The sequence below is a fragment of the Vidua chalybeata genome, chromosome Z (assembly GCF_026979565.1).
Source record: "Vidua chalybeata isolate OUT-0048 chromosome Z, bVidCha1 merged haplotype, whole genome shotgun sequence".
Taxonomy (NCBI): Eukaryota; Metazoa; Chordata; class Aves; order Passeriformes; family Viduidae; genus Vidua; species Vidua chalybeata.
In genome coordinates, this window is record NC_071570.1 from 66,593,755 (window position 1) to 66,614,809 (window position 21,055).

Consider the following 21,055-nt stretch of genomic DNA (forward strand, 5'->3'; position numbering starts at 1 on the left):
GCCTTCAGCTGTGACTCCAGAGCACTTGGGCGCCTGCACTTGGATTTGTATCCCTAAGTGCAATGTCTTTGGCTGGAGGAGAGCCTTGCTCAGCTGAGAAAGCAGCAAGATCAGAGAGGGTGCTCTGAAAGGTCTCCTGCGGTGCAGAGCTGTCAGCGACTGTGAGGTGAGAGCAGGCCCGGCCCTGCCCGGGCTGGAGCCACAGCAGAGCCCCGGCAGAGCCCGGAGCAGCCTGAGCCTCGGCAGAGGCAGGCTGCCAGGAGGCCCTTGTAGCTGCAGGAGGCAGCAGCCCGGCCCTGCGTGACTCTTCCTGGCCCCGGCTGCATCCTCCGCTCTCAGAGGCCAAGCGGCAGCTGGCTGCTGCCGAGGGGAAGCGGAGCCCTGCTGGGCACAGCCCAGCCCGGAGGCATTGGCCGTCTGGAGTCTGCCCCGGGCGAGAGAAAGGGGAAGGGCAGCCGAGGGCCGGTGGCCTGGCTGAGCATTCCTACTCTTCTGCCGGCTGCCCTGTGACTCCTGGGAAAGGTTAGCAGTATGTGCAGCACTCTGGGCACCGGGGGAGGGAGCCGGGCTGCTGGGCAGGCTGGAGCCCAGGGCAGCGTCCTTCAGGCACGGCACTTCTGCCAGGGGAGCCGAGGCCAGCGGGAGGCAGTGACAGCTTGTCAGCTCCCGTCTGCAGGAGCCGGTGCCTCCCACAGCTCTGGGAGGAAGCGCCTGCAGTCCTGCAGTTCTGCACTGAGCCAGAGCAAAAGTGGGAAATGCAGAGTGTTTTGCAGAAATACTCAGGGCCAGCAGGCCAGCCTGCTTTGTGCTGTCTGGCGCACAGCAAGCGCTGTGCAACGCAGCTCTGAGCTGCTGGGAGAGAGGGAATTGGGGATGTGCCAGAGGGTTTTGCTTGAGTAGTGAACTGATTTGAAAGAGAGCAGAATAATTGCAGTAGACAATCTGTGTTTTTTTCGTTAATTTCTGAAAGAAAGTCACAATGTGTTGCACACAGGTAGGGGTATTGTCAAAGAAAGGCCTTATAAAAAAATCAGGCTTTGCTCTGCTAAATATGACCAGCTGGCCTGTTATGTCTTCTACATGCAGCTAGCTAACTTCCCATGTGAAAAATCATAAAAATGACTGCAGTTATTACAGTTTGCATCTGGAAAAAACAAGAAATCTGTCCCATGAGAGTCCACAAAGGAAAAATGTAAACACCTGAGTAAAAGAGAGAGTCTTAGCACTTCCACACTAAAACACCTTCTCAGCAATGAATTGTGTGGCAAGAAAACGACCAGGCAATTGGAGTTGAATATGAGGTCCGTGAAAATGGTATAAAAATGAGTTATGTGAATAAAGAGTTGGCTTTCCCTGCATGAAGAAACTGAGTCCCGTCTACTTTATTGACACAGCAATGTGGCTTCACTCAGCAAGAGTACTCACAGGGTGTATTGATGAAAGGCTTGTGTTTGATTCCAAGAATGGGAAGGAGAGGCGTTAAGTGTAACAAATAGGGCTTAGCCTTGTGAATTCCTTTAGCTTTAACAGGCAGCACTGAACCCTGTATTGCCCCCTTGCAGTGCTTAGTGTGTGCAAGTGGCTGTTTTAGCCTTGAGAATAAAGAGAGTGGTCCTGGTAAGAAGGTAGCTGGAATGCATTCAAAGGGAAGGAAGTGTTTTTAGGAGACTCTTGACCAGCAATGGAGACTTTGAGGAATGGAATATTTCCCAAATGCCTGAGTCAGGAACTGGAGTCGTGTCCAAGGTCCTGCCATATTTGATCCATCTTTGAGCAGGTTGACAAGAGAATGAAGAAAAGCATATTGTTTAATGGACAAATTCAATTGGGGAGGCCAATTATAGAGAAATCAATTAACAAGAATTTATTAAGCAAGCGGTAGTGAGCAAAAGACAGCGCTGGGCGGCCGGAGAGTCTCTGGTCTACCACGGCGCGCTCTCCCCTTTGCCCTTTTTGTTTTTATAGTCTGTATTTTGGCGCCGCTACCCGCGGCTCCAGTCCGGCAGGGTGACCCTCAACTGGCCGGTCTGCGGGGGGCTCACAATGGGGTACAGGTAGCTCCACCAAAAGGACGAGAGGACGCTCAGGCTGCTATGATCCTCGAGGGTTTATTGGGGGTAAGGCAGAGGATGAGGGAGAAGAGAAAGGTGCAGGGAGACAACCACTTGGGAAGGGAGCAGGCTCTGAGAGCCCCGAGGAAAGGCGGGGCTGGGTTTATAACTGTGGAGGAGTGGGAGTGGTTGGGGTATAAACAAGCCAATAGGGAAAAAGCTAAGGGGAGGAGCAGGGATGGGGTGATATACACAAAACCAATGAGGGCATGGGGAAGGAGTGGTCTTACAGAAGGAGCCAATGAAGGTAACAGAAATCAATAACTTGCTAGAACAAGGGGGTAGATTAAACACTGATTTACATTAACAAGGGAGGGTACAACATCACCTCCCATGGGAGTGCAGGGGTCCCTCCCACATCTCCCCCCTTTTTGTTAATTAAATAAACATTTCCTAAAGTTTTAGTCAATGTCCTCTTAAAAATGGCTAAAGCTAGTGAAATCATGAAAATAATAATCAGAATCCAAATTATCCCTTTTAAAATTGGAACCACCCATCCAGGAATGCCCCATTGCATAAGCATTTTGTTCACCGTGTCCACAGCCCGAGTCTCTGTCTTCAGGTCTTTGACCTGCGCTTGGATCCACTGGATGTTTGCCTGGATGGATGTGCTTCTAGATGACAAGTTGAAGCAGCACATCCCTCGAAATCCTCACAGCTGTGGCCATGGGCGAGCAGTAAAAAGTCTATGGCTGCTCTGTTTTGTAGGGTAGCGTGTCTGGTGGTTTCTTCATCTGCCAGCAGGTCTGATAGGGTGGCGGACGTAGCATTGGCTTGCTTACTCAGCCAATACCCCAGGTGAGAAATCACCAAGGGCCTTTGCTGCCGCATACCATGGTAGAAAAATGGATGCGGTGAGCCTCTTGCCCTTACCCCTGTCGTTAATTTCTGAATCATGGTTTGGATCAAATTCTCCATATGATCGTTTCTGGTGAGCCAATTGACTTTCTTTTTTCCAATCTAAAATTTGGGTTTTGTTGGGTGTCAGCGTGGTAAGTTTGCCAAGGCTACAGGGACCCCCTTTGATCTTGGAGGGGATCCCAGCCCACACTCTGTCCCCGCAGATCAGAAACACTCCCCTGGGAAACTCCTTGGGATATGGGTAGGACTTGGACCATACAATACTGGTATAATTGCACCAATCATCTTTGTATCTTTCGTCTGTTGGAGAGATATCCCTAATGGTGTTATGAGGGTTTACTTGTGGAGCCTTATATTAAAATCAGATACAAAAATGGGCTCTTGTGGACCCCAGTAGGTCTAATTCCTGGGGTTCCTGTGGTGCCTGTGGAAGGGTCCTCGCCCACCAAAGCCAGGAGTCTGCCGAGTTAGGTTTCATCCCTGCGTAAGGATATTAATTTTCGGACAGAGGGACTCCCACCAGACACGTAGACAATGGGTTGTCTATGTTGCCCGTGGCCATACAAAAGTGGTCTTGGTTGATGGATTTCGCCAGCATGACCCACATGTTTTCTTTGGGCTGTGGTACAATCCAGCTTCTTGCCGCTTGAATCCATATGATGAAAGCAACGGTGGTTGTGGCAATCTGGTAGTGGTGGGGTGTTCCAGCTGGTGACATCTGGGTGGTTGTTGTTTTGGTGGTTCTGGTTTAGCAATGAAACAAAACATGCATTAAAAAGAATGGCTTTTCCTTCGCTCCCTTCTCCCCCATTTTATTAAAGGTTATAAAATAAATGAGAACTTTGAGCTAAGGATGAGGGGTAGAAGGTCGAGGGAAGTGGTAAGAGGGAAAAGGATAGGGAACAGAAGGGGATGGGGTAAGGGGGTGTAGAGTATTAGCTGGTGGGAAATATTTGTAATTGAAGAGTGCACGCATGGCGGTGTTGGCAGGCATGCCTTTCTTCTTTTTTCTGCGGCTCCAGGCTACGGTGTCTTCTGCTGGAATGGACTCGGGGCAGTGGTCTGGGGGGTTGTCTCCATTGGAGGTGTTGTCCAGATATGGCTTGATGTATTTTCCTGGGATCCACTTGGGGCCCTGTTCTGTGGAAACACATCCATACCCTCTCCCCCAGGTTACAAGAGGATATGGACCTTTGATGGCTTTGGACTCAGGGTCTCTAAAGAGCACAGGAGGTCTTTCTTTGAGCAGCGCTCTGGTGTTATTGTGGAAATGATGTAAGATGGGAGGATTTGGCTCTTTGTCCGAGCAGTTAATGAAATTAATAACATAAAGGGCTTTACATAACCTTTCTACAGGGCTCATAGTGCTGAATCGTGTTGCTGTTCTAATAGTCTCTTTATTTCCTTGTGTGTTCTTTCTACAAGGGATTGCCCTGTAGGGTTGTGGGGAATACCGGTGTTATGGGCTATTCCCCACTGTTGCATAAAATCATTAAACTGCTTGGATGTGAACCCTGATCCATTATCTGTTTTTAGTGACTTTGGGACACCCAAGGTGGAGAAAGCCATATACAGGTGTTTAATAATATCTTTTGTTTTCTCCCCTGTATGTAGTGAAGCAAAACCTACTCCCGAGAATGTATCAACGGACACGTGGATATATTTCAGTCGTCCAAATGAATTAAAGTGGGTGATATCCATCTGCCAGATCTCCAGTGCCCTCAATCCTCGGGGATTAACCCCAGTAGCAACTGTTGGTAGTGCAAATGATTGGCAATTGGGGCATGTAGCTACTATAGCTCTGGCCTGCTCTCTGGAGATCTTAAATTGCCAGCTAAGTGCTGGAGCATTCTGGTGGGAGAATGTGTGACTGAGCTTGGCCTGGGTATGTACATATGGCAGCATAGGTTTCAGTAGTGTTGAATTTATGGTATGGGCCATCATCGCCAACATATCCGCCTTCCGGTTACCCTCTGTGATTTCTCCTGGTAAATCTGTGTGTGATCGGATGTGCATTATATGGTAGAGTTGCTCTCTGTGGGAGATTAGCCAGATTAATTCCGAGAGCAAGTCATATAAGGTTTTATTTTGGATTTCTTTGAGCAGGGCATGCTCTGCCCACTCTGCTATGCCGGCCACATATGCTGAATCAGTAACCAAATTGAATGGCTGTTGAAATTTTCTAAATTCTCTCATGACCGCAGCAAGTTCTGCTCTCTGGGGGGAACCCTGAACCAACTGGACGTCAGACTCCCACCTCTGGCTGTCTGGGTCCTTCCAAGTGATCACCGATTTATGGGATTTACCCAAACCATTGGTGAAGACTGTGAGAGCATTTTTTATGGGAATTTTGCTTTTAAAAGATTTTGGAGCCAAATTAGTGCATCTTTAAACAATTTGTGTTTAGGATAATGTATGGAAAGTTGGCCTGGATAGCTGTCTAACGCAATCTGTAGGTTTTCATTTGTTTGCAGTAAGGATTCCAATTGTTCCAAATTTAAGGGAAGAAAAATGCACGCCGGATCACACCCAGCGAGGGTTTGGAGGCATTAGCGAGCTTTCATAATCAGTTTGGACATGAGTTCTGCAGGGGTTGTTACTGTTTTTGCTGGCTGATGAGGCAGGAACAGCCACTCGATGATAATGAGTGGGTTTTTTTGGCTGGCATCCCACTGGAAGATCAGGCTGTGTAGGTCCGGGCACTTACCTAAGATGGCACAGGTAAGTGGGAGGGACCATACCACACAATGCGCCTGGTGGGACTTGAGGGCGTCTGTGACTCTCTCCAAGGCTCCACAGGTGTCTGATGTCAGCTCACGGGGTGACGCCAAGTCGCCATCGCCTTTGAGAAGGCTGAACAGAGGCGACAGCTCCTCCATAGTGAGTCCCAGGAGAAGTCAAATCCAGGTGATGGTACTGCAAAGCTGTTGTATGTCCCGCAATGTCTGTGGGTTTTCCTTGATGGTAAGGGTCTGGGGCATGACGGTCCTTCCAGTTATTAGGAAACCTAAGTACTTCCAGGGGGGTGATAGCTGGATCTTCTCGTCAATGATCTGGAACCCCACAGCTTTTATTGTCTTAATGGTCTTGTCTAGGGCTGCTTTTAAATAGTTGTTATTAGCAGCACAGATGAGAATGTCATCCATATAGTGAAGAAATATGGCCTCGGGGAAAAGTGTTCATATAGGGGAAAGAACCTGGGCCACAAATGTTTGGCAAAGCACCGGGGAATTCTTCATTCCCTGGGGCAGAGTGGTCCACTGATATCTCTTATAAGGTTCTCCTTGATTAATTGATGGAACTGAGAAAGCGAACCTGGGAGCATCTTCAGGATACAGTGGGATGTTGAAAAAACAGTCTCTGATGTCAAGGACCGCAAGCTGCCAATCCCTGGGAAGCATGGAGGGGGAGGGAAGGCCTGGTTGAAGGGGGCCCATATCTTTGATGACGTCATTGATCCTGCGGAGATCCTGGCGCAGGCGCCACCTGTCTTTGCCGGGTTTTTTAATAACAAAAAGAGGTGTGTTCCAGGGGCTGGTGGAAGGTATTAAATGCCCCAGGCGCACCTGCTCCTCTACTAGTTCATTGAGCACATGTAATTTCTCTACCAGTAGGGGCCACCGGTCCACCCACACCAGTGTATCAGTTGTCCAATTCAAGGGCGGGGAGGTGCGCTCTGCAGTGGCCCATACTAAAAATCCCATGCAGGATTAGGGATGTTGAGTCTGGCACCCCACTGGGACAAAACGTCCCTTCCTAGCAACATGATATTAGAAGAAACAACGAATGGTCTAATTGTTGCTACTTGTCCCTCTGGTCCCTCCACACATACCAGTTGTTTACTGCGAAGGAAATTGACAGCTCCTCCCACTCTGGAGATCGTGCCGCAAGGGGACACCAACTCCCAGTCACGGGGCCACTCTGTCTGAGGGAGGATGGTAATGTCCGCTCCGGTGTCTGCCATCAGTTTCAATGTGATACACTTCCCCTGAAACGAGATGGTTGATGTTATTAAAGGCCTTTTGTGACACACGTTCTGGGTGAAGAAAACGTGTTTGTCCTTATCAGTTTGATTGTCCTCTTGCGCATCTAGGATGTAAAGTGACGCGAACGGAGACCACTTGCACAGAGTAAACGGTGGATTGGTGCAAACTACGGAGACAGTAATCTCAGTACCTGGATCAAAACACACAACTGCTGGAATGATGGTGATGTCATCCAGCGTGTGTGTGGTGTCACCAAGAAGGAGGACAGTGGTGGATCGGTGGCAGTAGGGCGGTAGAAGGAATCCCGCAGGGACACGGACCAAGTCCTCATTGGGGAAAAGGATGTGGATGTTACTGCAGAGGACTTGGCAGTTGTTATGACTTAGATGTTTTGTCCTGCGGGGGAGCCGGAGTCCGTCCTCATGGCTGCAGCCATCCAGGGAAACATGCCGCTGGGGCAGTGGTTTTCTGGGATGGTAGGAAGCGCAGGATGTTGGGACAGACCATTTGATGTCATCGTGCAGCCTGTCGTCACTCCGCTGTCCGTTTCCTGACCAAAATGGCTGTAGGTGCTGGAGATTCCTGTAAAAGGGTCTTGGGGAGGGGGTATACTGATGGTAAAACCGTTCTGGCAGCCAGTGTGGGCAGTTTGCTTGTATGTGGCCCAACTGACTGCATCCAAAACAAAGGGTGTTGATTAAGTCCACCACTGTTTCCCCTACCCCTTTGCTAACCGCAAATGCCACTGTCTGTTCCATAGAGGTTGCTTTTGAGCACGCCTCGACCATTTTCAAAATGGTGGGCTCAGGGTCTTGAGGCAGTGCTTGCAAAATCTTTTTTGTCTCCATGTTTGTATTGATCACGGCAATTTTTCGGAGGAGTTCATCCCTAGCCTCAATGTTATCTATTTGTCTATCTATGGCCTCCTTTAGTCTGTCCACAAATTTTATAAATATTTCCTCTGGGCCCTGAAGAACAGATGAAAAGTTCTGGAGAGGGATCGTGCCATCTGGTATCTTCAGCAATGCCTCCTTGCCGGCATCACAGATTTCAATTAATAAGTTTTCTGGCAGTAAAATTTGATCTTCCAGTTTACTAAATTCCCCCTCGCCAGCTAGAGCTTCAAGGCCCTCAGTGCCATCTCCCAGTACCTCTTTTAGATCATATTTTTGTAGGAGTGGCTTTATTAGTTTTTTCCAATGCATCTCCCACAGAAGAAATTCCATGGGAGAAAACATGGCCTTGGCAATATATCTTAGGTTATGTTGAACTAGGGTATGTCCGGAAAAAGTCAAATCTAGTACATTTTTTAAAAATGGTGAATTCTGCCCATAGTCCTTGGCAGCCTTCCTTAGTTCTTTCACCTCAGTGTATGGTAGTTGTTCCCACCTCGGCCCTTTTCCCCTCCTATGGGTGACCGGTGCCACGAACAATCCTAGACCCCTTGTGGGATCTAGGTCCCTATCCTTGATGGCTTCAGCCCATATCCGAGCCCAGCTTCCTCCTGACTTGGTGGTAGGTCGGAGGCTGTCACTGCCCTCATCCTCTTCCAAAGATGAAGCAGGACGGGCTAGGGTACGGAGCCTCTCCTTGACCGGCGGGTCCTGGTGATGGGAGACCCTGCAGGCCAAGATGGCCTGCTTCCGGCCAGGCCTACTTCCGGTTCTGGTTGCGTGGGAACCGGAAGTGGCAGGAGAGGGGGCGTGGCCTGACCTACCCACTGGGGTGTGGACTTTGGTAGGCCTGTCCCACCCACCAGGGGCCCACCCAGGGGTGTGGTCAGGGAGGTCGGACTGGAGGGTCCCGACGACATGGAAGTCGATGCGAGGGTGAGGGAGGGACCCAACGCAGGGGCGGCAACTGGCGAGGAGGGAGGTGACACTAAAGTGGCGGGGACTTGAGGGAATGATGATGAGGTACAGGCGCCATTTTGTGGACCATGGCAATCGGCCACGCGGCCCTCACCATTTTGAGTCGGGTGAACCATATTAGAACTAACTGAACAACTGGGCATAGAACTGGGATCACGGGTTTTTGGAGCGAGGGCGTGGGTAGAGCTCATGCTGGGGTGACCAGTCCCAGCACAAGAAAGGGACAGAGTGGGACGGGAAGCAGCAGGGAGACGGCAGCAGCCCTGTGCCTCTTGGTGGCAGGATCTGTCTCCCAACTCACCCTTAGGGGAAATGGGATTAGGAATGAGGGAGGAGGAATGAGGGGTAGGAGAACCGGGGGCCCAACCCTCCCCTTTTGATTTTACTAAATTAAAAATAGAATCGTAAATAGGAAAAAAAATCCCAATTTAAAATTCCCCGAAACTTGAATGTCATAAATGTGTCTCCCAACTTTTTCCCAAAAAGAAACAGATAAAGCATCTTCCTTTGTTACATCCGGAAAATGCTGAAAAATAAAATTAACAAAAGATTTAAGAACCCTCTTGTTATAAGGAATATTTCCCAGTACAAGGGAGGATTTAACTTGGGAATAAAACTCCCGTCTCGCAGGGGAAAGCCGATTGCCCATGTTTCCCACTGCAGATAAAAATCCCAGCCAAAGCCAAGGAGACAAGAAAAGCAAAGAGCCTGTGTCGGCTGCTATCACAGAGCAGCTAAAACTCACCACACCGAAGAAAAACACAGGCAAAAAGAAGGGAGCCTTGGCAGGGTGGTGGAGTTCTGCCAGTCTTGTAGAATCCAAAGCTTCCCCTGAAGCTGCAGAGTAGGATCTCTACAAGGTGTCGGCCAAGCCAGGAAGCAGAGGTCTTCTCTGAACAGAAGTAGAACTGTTCCTGGAATTGGATCCAAATGATGCTTGAAATCCTGAAGATCCGAGTCAAAGATCCGGGAGCTTTGAGGAGACGTTCTCACTGGCCAGGGCAGTGATCAGCGTGTTCAGGTGCCAATTGTACTTTGGCGCCGCTACCTGTGGCTCCGGTCCAGAAGGGTGACCCTCGACTGGCCAGTTCGTGGGGGGCGCGCGATGTAGTTTCTGTAATGAGTAAAACAACATAGGGGCCTTCCCAATTTGGAGTCAGTGAGGTTTCTTTCCAGGGTTTTATTAACACCTTATCACCCGGTTTTTATTATGGATTGCTAGGTCTAAAGGAGGTTGTTGCACTAGTAACCCAGCTCTTCTAAGCCCTTCCCGAGCCTTCATAAGTTGCATGACATACTGGTTAATTTGTTGATTACTTATTTCAGGGTGATCTATAGGAGAATCCATGTCATAAGGCATCCCATAAAGCATTTCAAATGGAGAAATTCCAATATTGGTTCTGGGCTGAGTTAGTATATTTAACAAGGCTAAAGGTAAACATTTTACCCAAGATAACTGTGTTTCACACATCAATTTAGTTAGTTGTTTCTTAATTTCCCCATTTACCCTTCCCACTTTACTTGAGCTTTTTGGATGCCAGGGAGTATGATATTGCCACTTTGTTCTTAGAGCTGTAACTACTTCTTTAATTGTTTTGGAGGCAAAGTGTGGCACTCTGTCTGAGTCTATTACTTCTGCTAGTCTGTAGTGGGGGATTATCTCTTCTAATAGTATTTTTACTACTGTTTGTGTAGTTGGCCTGGAGGTAGGGAATGCCTCTACAAAGTGAGTCAAGTGATCTATTATCACCAATAAGGGTTTATACCTTCCTACTTCAGGCAAATCAGTAAAATCGATTTGAATGTGGGAAAACGGTCTATGTGCCAATTCCCGTCCCCCCATTTCCCTTTGTCTCCATTGCCTCTTGTTGACCCGTTGACAGGTTAGGCATTGTTGTGTTATTTGTTTAGCTAAGGTGTGCATCTCCATACAAGTGTACTTAATTGCAAATTGGTCTGTTAATGCCTGGGTACCCCAATGTGTTTTTGTGTGAATTGCTTCCAGGATTTTTCGAGCCACTGACTTGGGGAGTACCTCACGGCCATCTGGTAATTCTTTTCTATTTGCCTTTTCTATGATCCCCATTTCTCTTAGTTTTTCCTGCTCCTTTTCGGTGAACACCAATATCTGGATTGGTCCGTGTAGTATACAATACTTCTTGTTGGGATTCTCGCAAGCACAATTTATTCCACACATCCCAAAATCTTTCCAACAGTCGTGACAAGGTTCGCTCTCTAAATCAGCTGCACAATAGGGGCAGTCTTCCCTAACCCTTTTGGTAATTACAGTTTCTTTTAACACTCTAAGAGCCGCATTTTTGGCCTCTTGATCAGCGACATTGTTTCCCCTTATTTGGTTACATATCCCCCTCTAGTGGCCTTTTACATGAACTACAGCGATTCCTTCAGGAAACCTTAAAGCTCTCAGTACTCTCTCAATTAAATCTTCATTAATTAATTCCTTTCCCTGTGAATTAATCAAGCCCCTTTCTTCCCATATCTTTCCAAATGTGTGTATTACCCCATAAGCATATTTTGAGTCTGTATAAATGGTTCCAACCTTTCCTTTCAACTGCTCTAATGCCCGTAATACTGCATGTAACTCACAGGCCTGTGCCGGCCACCCTGAGCTTAATGGCCCTGATTCTATTACCTTCAAGTTTTTTCCATCAATTACAGAGTAACCTGATTTTCTTTTTCCATCCATTACTCAAGACGACCCATCCAAAAATAATTTCTCACCATCTTCTAGTTCTTCTTCCTCCAAATCAGGCCTTATCTTTGTCTGTTCTTCAAGAACTTTTAGGCAATCGTGTGTCAAGTTTTTGTTAGGTTCTCCGTACAGAAATTGAGTAGGGTTTTGGAGGGAAGTGGTTTCTAAGCTTAATTTTGGTGAAGCAATCAGGATTCCCTCATATTTTAGGAGCCTAGCATCTGTGATCCATTTCTCTGCTTTTTGCTTTAACACTCCTCGAATGTTGTGGGGAGATAGTACATGTAATTCCCCTCCAAAGGTTATTTTTACTGTTTCCTCTACTAACAGTACTGCTGCAACTATTGTTTGTAAACAAGTGGGCCAACCCCTAGATACTGGGTCTAGCAGTTTTGATAAAGAAGCCACCGGTTTTTTACTCCCTGCCCAATCTTGAGCTAATACTCTGTATGCTGTACCACCCTTAATATTTACAAAAAGATAAAAGGGCCTTTTTAAATCAGGAAGACTGAGAACCGGTGCATTTACTAATTCTGCCTTAAGGTCCTGTAGTTTTTCCTCATCTTCCTGAGTCCACCTAAGCAAGCCTTCTTTAGTTAGTTTCTCATATAGGAATTTTACTTTCCCGCTAAATCCCACTATCCATTGTCTACAGTACCCAAACAATCCTAGCAGCTGTCTAACCTCCCGCTTCGTCCTTGGCCTTGGCATAGCCAAGATTCTCTTAACCCTTTCCAGGTCTAATTTCTTCATTCCTTGACTCAGTCTATGTCTGAGATACTTCACCTCTTTTTCCACAAATTGTAGTTTGGATTTTGACACTTTGAGTCCTTTCAGACTTAGAAAATTGAGTAATCTCATACTCTCTTCCCTGACAACTTCCTCTTCTTTTCCAGCTATTAACAAGTCATCTACATACTGAATCAGGACAGCCCCTTCTCTCAATTGAAAACCTGTAAGTAGCTGCTCCAGTGCCTGGCCGAATAAATCAGGGGACTCTGTAAACCCTTGTGGGAGTACCCTGTGGGTGTCTGGGTCTTCCCATTCAAAGGCAAAAATAGTCCCTACAGCTCTCTTTGAGGGGACATGCCCAAAATGCATCCTTTAAATCTATAGCACTATACCACTGATTTTCGGGGCCTAACTGACTTAATAAAATATAAGGGTTAGCTACTACCGGGAATCTTTCTACAGCCCTTTTGTTAATTTCTCGTAAATCACGTACGAAAAAGTATTTCCCATTGGGTTTTTTAACACGATGGAAGGATAGGATTATTAAGGGGACATGCAGGGTTCTAATAACCCTTGTGTTTTTAATCTTTCGATTTCAGGTTTGACCCCTTTCCTTCCTTCATTTGGAATTGGGTATTGCTTAACTCTAACTGGGACTTCAGGATTCCTTAACATTACTTCAAAGGGTTTTATGTCCAATCAGCCCGCTGTTTCTGGGGTATACCATACTTCAGGGTTAATTTTCTGTTTGTCCTCTACCCGAAGAGAACATAATTTAATATTCAGCTTTTTGTCATTTATGTTGATTCCAATTCCTAATTCAATCATCAAATCTCGTCCCAGTAAGTTATAGTCAACCTCTGGAACTAATAGCAGTGACTCTATACCTATTTTGGAGCTGGTTTCAAAAATCACGTCTTTAATTACAGGCATTTTAAAGGCTTCCCCTTTTGCCCCAACTACATGTATTGTTTCTCTTGATAATTTACACCCTGAGGGAAGGGTTTGAACTGTTGATCTCTCGGCTCCTGAGTCCACAAGGAGCTCCTATTCTTGCTGCTGGGGACCAATTCTCAATTTTACCAGGGGCTCTGTTCTTTCCTGGGTCCCCAGCAAATAGAGCCCCTGACTTCCTCAATCTTCCTTGAATTGCTTTTCATCTGCCAACCTTTTTCTGCATTCCCGCTGAAAATGCCCTCTCTTACCACAATAAAAGCAGCTTCCCTGTCCACCCTCCTTTTCTCTTCTCCCTCCTTCCACCCTCTGGCCGTTCGGCTTACTTCCCTGGAACCGATGAGGCATTCCCTTCTGCCCTTCACATACCACAGCCATCATTACTCTCGATCGTTTCCTCTGTCCTTCTTCCTCTCTCCGGACATACACTTTCTGAGCCTCCTGCAACAACTCGTCCAGGCCTCTACCGTGCCAATCCTCAATCTTTTCCAACTTTCTCCTAATGTCAGGCCAGGCTCTGGCCACGAATTGGGTTTTTAACAACATCTGTCCTTCCGGAGTGTCAGGGTTTACTCCGGAGTACAGCTGAAAAGATCTCCAGTGTATTAAATTATAAATCCTCCTGGCTTCACCCGGGTGCCCAGCCAGTGTGGGGGAAAACCCTCGGCTGACTGGTCCGCGGGGAGGAGGTGGCGGGACCCGGATAACTCCACTGGAAGGACGGAAGGACTCTGGAGAGGCTGTATTCCTAGAGGCTTTATTTCAGGAGAGTCGCAGGAACAGGAGAAGGAGGGAAGGGACACAAGCTCTCTAGGAGGGAGCAAGCTCCAGGAGCCCCGAGGGAAGGCGGGGCCGGGTATTAAGGGCAAAGGAATAGGAGTGGTTAGGGTACAAAACAACCAATGGGCAACGGGTAAAGGGGAGAAAACAGAGTGGGGTGACATACAGAGAACCAATCAGGGTACTGAGGTGGAGTGGTATTCTAACAGGGGCCAATGGGGATAACAGAATAACTGAACTTTCTGGAACTGGGGAGAGTACCAAGCATTGACAGACAGCTCTTCCAGGGCGGAGAGCAGCAGTTGATTGGCAACCTTTTCTAGACTGTTGCTGCCTCCCAAGGGAGAGCAGGAACCCCTCCCACACTCCGGAGCCGTCCTAACCATTCCATGGGATCCTCATCTTTCTTTTGACTCTCACAAAAAGCTTTATTCACATCTGCCGCTTAGGGACTGATTCTCTGATCCCTTGGATGAGAATTGTTCTTCAGTCTGACATATGTGTCCTATGCAGGGGATCCTGTTTATCCCAATTAGGACGCTGTAAAGGCCACTTAGCATCTGTTTGGGGTCCTGCCTGATGGTCTCTATCCCAAATCCTCATACCGGCCATCCTGATCATCCCTCGCTCCTCAGATGTGAACAGAATCCCCAGTATTGACTGCATTTCGTCCCACGTACATACATTGGGCCCCAGAAACTGATCCACCCACTCTGCAACTCCAAGGGGGTCTTCCAATAGGTGTCCCATTTCTTTCTTGAACTCCCTCGCATCTCCTGACTTGAGAGGTACCTCCACATAACCTATTCCCGGAATTTGGGCTGTTTGTCCCTGCTGACCAGCATTGGGGTTAGGGATCATTCCCAAAGCTACTTCCCTTAATGGATAAAGAGCTTGCCCTTCCCTTTCTCTTTCCCCCCTTGTTAGGCTACGAGTAACATGGCAATTTTCCTCAGAGACCGGCTCCGGGATTTCTACCTCTTGGTTATCAAAATCTCCCCCTTGATCCAAATCGGGGTAGACTACGGGTGGTGCTGGTGGGGGTGGAGGAGGGGGAGGTATGTATGGTAGAGGGGGTGCAGTTGGAACTTCCTCAGGCTTTTTGTTTTTCCCTCCCTGGGTGCTTAAGGCAAAAAGTTTTGCTCTTGTTTCCCCCACTATCCAGAGAGCAGCATACTTGCTCTCTTCCATATCAAAAGGTTTTTTAGAGTTTCCATAAATGTTTAATGCCTGGCAAATCCAGTCCTCGGAGCTTCCAAACACTGGCCAAAATAAATTATCACCACGGATCTGTTTCCCTCCCCATACAATAATGTATCATTTTTGCCCTATTCTTCCCTTTTCTTGAAGGATATTCATCCCACGATTTTATCATTAGACCTAACGGACTGTCAGGGGGTATCTGGTGAAGCTTTATTGGGTCCCCATCCCCATGGAGTCAGAGAGCTTGCTTTTCCTCTGTCCCATCTCCCAAGACACCTTCATGCACACACACACTCATGGTCCCCTGTTTGTGGCCCAGCCCCTCTCGGGGTCTGGAAACTGCACTACTTAGAGGCCCACACTTGCCTCGTCCTAAAAGGACATCTCATACGTTATGTCCTGGGATCTCAACCCTAATCGAGCGGATTCCCACTTTTATACTCACGCTGTCCTGCATCTTTACCCGGGCTTTGTGCACAAAGATTACAGGGTTACCAGTATCCCTTTGGCTTAATAACAAATTTAGGTTCGTTGGTAAGGGTCCGGGAAGGCAAAGCCTGCACCAGGGCTGCCTCTGCAGCGGCCTCTGCAGGCGCCTCCCCGATGAGGAATTCCCACCCGGTCGGCCTTATCCGAGTCACGGCACCAAATTTGTTATGGACAAATTCAATTGGGGAGGCCAATTATAGATAAATCAATTAACAAAAATTTATTAAGCAAGCAGTAGTAAGCAAAAGACAGCGCTGGGTGGCTGGAGAGTCTCTGCTCTACCGCTGCGCGCCCTCCCCCTTTGCCCTTTTTGCTTTTATAGTCTTTTTTTTTTTTTTTTTTCTTCTTTCCATTTTTTTTTTTTCTTCTTTCTGTATTTTCTCTCAATGCACTCTGTTGCTAGGGGGTCTTTTTTTTCTGCCCTTGGTGGTCATAGGGATGAAGGCTCCTCATCTTCCTTACAGATTGTCCTTGGCCTAAAAGTTAACTTATATATTGTTGCAGTGTGCAGCTACGCAAACGGAGCAAAAAGGCTTTGTGAATTTGAGATGGGAGTTTCTATTTCCTAAACCTAAAGCTGGAGTTTCTATTCTGTATTTTTACATGTATTCATCCTTCCCCCTGGAGTTATTCCCATTGGATTTTACCTATAATGTATTCACAGTGGGCATTGTTCTATTGGTCTCACCTTATCTCTTATTTTCCCCTATAAAACCTTTGTCTGGACCCGAGATCAGGGTCACTTGTACGTGCGGCGATCGGGCAAATACAACCTACTTTAGGACTGCACAACAAGTGCCCAATCTCTTGAGTCTCTTTATCCCGGTCTTGATCGCGCTCTCTAAACAGCTCTGTCTGTGTCAGACGAACCCACAAAGGTGTTTGTTGCTTCTCTCTCTCTCCGGCGGCTCCTGGAAGCGCCTGGCCAGCGCTCCGGGAAAGAGTATCCAGGCGAAAACAAGGAAGTTGGAGAGAGGAGAAAAGAATGAAAAGCGACAGTATATAATTAGTTACACAGTCTTCTATGCTAGTTGCAGCTGCACAATTCTTAAGCAGGATACTTGCTGTTCCCTCAGCCCGCCCCCCCCCCCTTCTCCTCCCACATCTTGAAATTCCCTACTCAGTTCAAATTCTTATCTCCTTCAATGCTCGCTTTGATGAACAAAGACCTTTTTATTTATTACAGGTGGGAACATGATACTTGAAAGAGAAACAATGTATTGGTCAATGGGTGGGCAGTTAAGGTTTGAAAGGGGAACAATGCATAACGGAGCTGTTGTTGGCATGGAGTTGGTATCGTGAGCCACCGCGGCTTCATCTCACGTGTCGGCCATGTGTGAGCTGATGCTGTAACTGGGAAAATTCCGCTCCTGTGCAGGAGATAGAAGGCCTGGTTCTGGGCTGGAGGGGTGAGAAGGATGAGATGCACGCCCTTTTGATCCAGGGGAGGTCCTGGAAGTGCACTGCCTACCCGCCCCCCCCACCAAGCACCACGCTGCATCTCCCTCTCCTGCTCAGCGGATTTTTGGGAATCCAGGGGTTGGTATGTATTATTTGCCACTGGAACTAATGGAATAAATTTGCTTTGCAAGCCCAGTTGTGTCTTAGATTATTTTGTGCATGAGTCTCCTCCTGAACCTGTGGCAGTGACCACCAGGGACCTACAGGATACTCCTACTCTGCTGTCAATCAATTCTGAGAAATGATTTAAATATGTCAAAGAATTTGGAGTAATGTTTAGCCTGTGAGTTTCAGCAAAGTATTGACTCTGTCTTAGTTCCATGGATACAAACTAGTAAGTGAGATTGCTGGGTGTGCAGGTGTTAGGGAAGTGATTCCCTATGCACCGAGTACTGAAATAAACAAATGCCTCCTTTCTAAGCCTGAGCTGGCAGCAGGGATCAGGCCCTGCTTGGTAACTTTCATTTTGGCAACTTCTGTGAACAGGTAAGAAAGGTCAAAATGAAACTTTTTCCAGCTATTCCCCTTCTGCTTCATCTTTTTAGGTGCCAGAACTCGGTGCCACAGGTGGCCTGGCTGTGTGCAGAGCAATGCAGCCCCCACAAACCCTTTGATTTCCCCACAAGTTGCCATGCCTTGTTCCCAGGTGTGCCCAGCTCTGCCAGGAGGAAGAGCCCGCAGCACAGTGGGCACCGTGCCCTGCCCAGCCAGGGCTCTCTGGCACAGAGCAGCAGCAGCAGCTCCAGCAGCTTTCAACCCACTCCTGCCTTGGCTTCTCCTGGGACACAGAAGCCTCTGGAAATCAGCATCGCCAGTCGCATTCCAGCTTGGAGCAGCTCCTGCGAGCAGGCAGATGCTGCCAGTTTGATTGCTTCCAAAGGGGAATAAAGGCAGAGATGTACATACTCAGGAGGCCTGGGCATATCCAGGAAACGTGTAAATATGTGGGAGATTTGTGAGGAATTATTTTAGCTGTTATGCCAACAGTGCCTTCTCTCCTGGTTCTATGCCAGTAATGTAATGGTTGGCTCTCCCAATTAAGAGGTAGATATTATGTGGATGTTAAAATGTATAGTGATGTTATTGTAATATATCCTCCCATAGTCTTATTTCCCCTCCCCCTTGTAACAGCCTTGGTAGTCAGGGCTTTTGGGAGGGCTGGCTTGTGACCAGAAGGCGCAGTGTAACAACACCTGACATCCAATCAAGATGTAACAAAGTGATCTCCACCAGTGGACAGCAGAGAAAGAGTTGACTGATAAAACTTTGGAGGGGCTAAGGGTATAAAAGGCAGAGCATCCGTTTTGTAGATGAGCTGCTCGTAATGGTCATAGAGACTCCCAGTGCTGCAATTTTTCCTTATTCAGTCCTTTGTTAAGGTTTATTAACCTTTAAAATTTTAAAAGTGAGGGTCATTTCTCAGATGTGCAGTGCTTTGGGCTATTCTCTTGGTCAGGTTTCCTTTGCTTGGGTCCCATCCGAGTGCTTTCGTTGGGGTACAGGCTGTAGGTGCTTGGTGCACTCTTGGAGTTACTCTTGGATCCCTTGAACAACAGGGTTTGGCCCACAAAGGGAATTTGTGCTACTCTGTGACAGAGGAGAACTTCCCAGCTGGAAGCTGCTGCTGTGCTGCATCACAATAGAGCTGCCACAGCTCAGTGGAATTCTGGGGAAGCTTTTCTGGGCAACTGTTTCCAGCATATTAATGAAAATTAGTTCATAAAACTGATAAAAAAAAAAAAAGGTACTGGAAGGAGAGGATTTTAAAAGATGTGTTATGTGTTTGGTAGAACAGGAGCATTGAGTGTGAAAGAACAATTTGCATTTTCTTGATCATGTTTATATTAATTTTACTGGCTAAACAGGCCAAAGTGTAGGCACGACCAAGAATATGGTCCTGATCTCTTGCTGGTTGTGTGAATGAACTGTGTCTCCTGGAGGGATGTTGTGAAACGGAAAATACTCTCTGTTTGCGATTCCTGTTCTGTGGGATTCACCAGCCCAGGCAGTTTTCTGACAGCATCTGCTTCATTTTCTCTTGCCCACTACAGGTCACCTGAAGCATGTATTCAGCGGTGCTGATGCTAAGGTGAGTGAGCAAGGAACATTTCATGTTGGTGGTGTTTAAGTATTGTAGAGTAAGCTGTGAGCGTAGCCAGAAAAAGTAGACTGTACAGGGCCAGCCATGCAGGCCGAAAGAAAAACCATTTCATTCCTTCAACAACAAACACAAAGGCAAACCCGGATATTTCCTAATTTCAATCTCAGAGCCTTGAAGATGTAGAAACTCAGATTTGCAGAGAGAATATTGCTTGCTAACACCAAACACAGATGAATACTTAATAAACAGCAATTTCCTATAGAGTTCAATTAGCCCGTTTTAATAAAGTCACAGTGACACAGACTTTTATTCCTATCAAACATCAGGACACTTCCTAAGAAGATATGGTTGTACAACTAGAAGGACAATTTAAAATTATGGATATTATATTTGAAGTCAAAGGGGCAACTTTGTGGTGGGGAGCTGCGTGGGCCCAAAGGACCCAGGGGTGCCGGTCAAGAGCAGCTGAAGGTGGGCCAGCGCGTGGCCAGGGAGCCAAGAAGGCCAAGGGCGTCCTGGCCTGTGTCAGCAAGAGTGGGGCAGCAGGAGCAGGGCAGTGAGCGTCCCCCTGGGCTGGGCAGCGCTGCGGCCACAGCTGGCAGTGCTGTGCCCAGTTGTGGGCCCCTGTGATGCAGAAAGTCCTTGAGGGGCTGGAGCGTGTGCAGAGGAGGACACGGGAGCTGGGAAGGCTGTGGAGCGCAAGGCCAAAGAGGAGGTGCTGAGGGAGCTTTAGCCTGGACAACGGGAGGCTCGTCAGGCCCTTCAGGCACACTTCCATAGATCCATAGAGGACAGTGCTCACCCCAAGGGCTGTTTCCCTGCCAAACATCCCTGCTCTGCATCCATGTGCTTTAGCCCCTGAGGAGGTGACACTTCCAATTTGTGGTTTCTTGGCTTGCTAGGAGGAGAAGCCCTGCTCATTTGCTCTCTTTCCAGCAAGCAAAGATGCTTCTGCACAAGCTTTCCTGCCCTTTTCGTGCACTGGATGGGATTCTGATCCACTTGTAGTTTTCCATGTCTGCTGCAGCAATAGCAAAGGCCTTGCTGGCTATTTCCTACTTTTCCGTTTCACAGCTTTCAAGAGCTAAAAGCTCCATTGTGCAGAGGCACCGTACCTTGCAGATAGCAGCCAGGGAGGACTATCAAATTCCTAGGCAAACAGAGTTCTGTTGAATTAGCCCATTTTCATCTGGCCGGAGTGACTTAGAATCCCATTGCTAAGAAAGCTGATGATTTCTCCTTCGAAGAGGTGGTTGTAGATGCGAGGAGAAAGGAGGTTCTAAATGATAGGTAAGGGCCTGTTTCTCATGCTTCTCTCTTGCCACAGATGACAGAAGCAGCAGCGGTCTCTGCCCGGCTCCCTCTGCTCCTGGAGAAGAAGCCAAAGAAGAGCAAAATGAGCAAGAGGACCACCAGCCTGCAGCTGTGGTCACAGCAGAGCCTGATGGTCCCAAGAGAGTAAGTGCCAGTTGTGGGTGGTGCTGTCTTTAGCGCAAGGCAGAGCTGCAAGTTTCTGACCAGCCAGCACTTGCTGTGCTGGCTGAGGATGCTGAGTGCTGGAATCCCGCAGGACGCGGCCATTTCCTGCAGGCAGTGACAGCTAGAAATTGGCCTTTGGCCGGTCACCTTGAGGCACCCAAGAGCTGGGGGCTGCGGCTCAGCTTCTGCCTGCTTGGCTCAGTGAAGCTCTGTCTCTGGCCTTCTGCAGGGCTGTGGCCAAAGGGCACAGGTGCTAGTGCTGGAGTCACAGGGCTTTCTTTGGTTGTTTTCCCTTTGCGGAAAGGTGTGTTTGT

The 21,055-nt window shown here is 47.8% G+C and overlaps 1 protein-coding gene across 5 annotated transcripts in view; it reads left to right on the plus strand.

The window, feature by feature from the left end:
* Positions 1-19,180: 19,180 nt before the first annotated feature.
* The window catches only part of LOC128782297 (serine/threonine-protein kinase PAK 3-like), a 17,621-nt gene continuing 15,746 nt past the window's right edge, over positions 19,181-21,055 (plus strand). For 4 of the 5 annotated variants that reach the window (XM_053932553.1, XM_053932555.1, XM_053932556.1 and 1 more), the window contains exon 1: positions 20,601-20,720. The gene's annotated coding sequence lies outside the window, so the exon portion shown is untranslated. Of the gene's footprint in view, positions 19,251-20,600; positions 20,721-21,055 lie in introns of those variants that run through there. The other variant, XM_053932554.1, reaches the window with a different exon arrangement.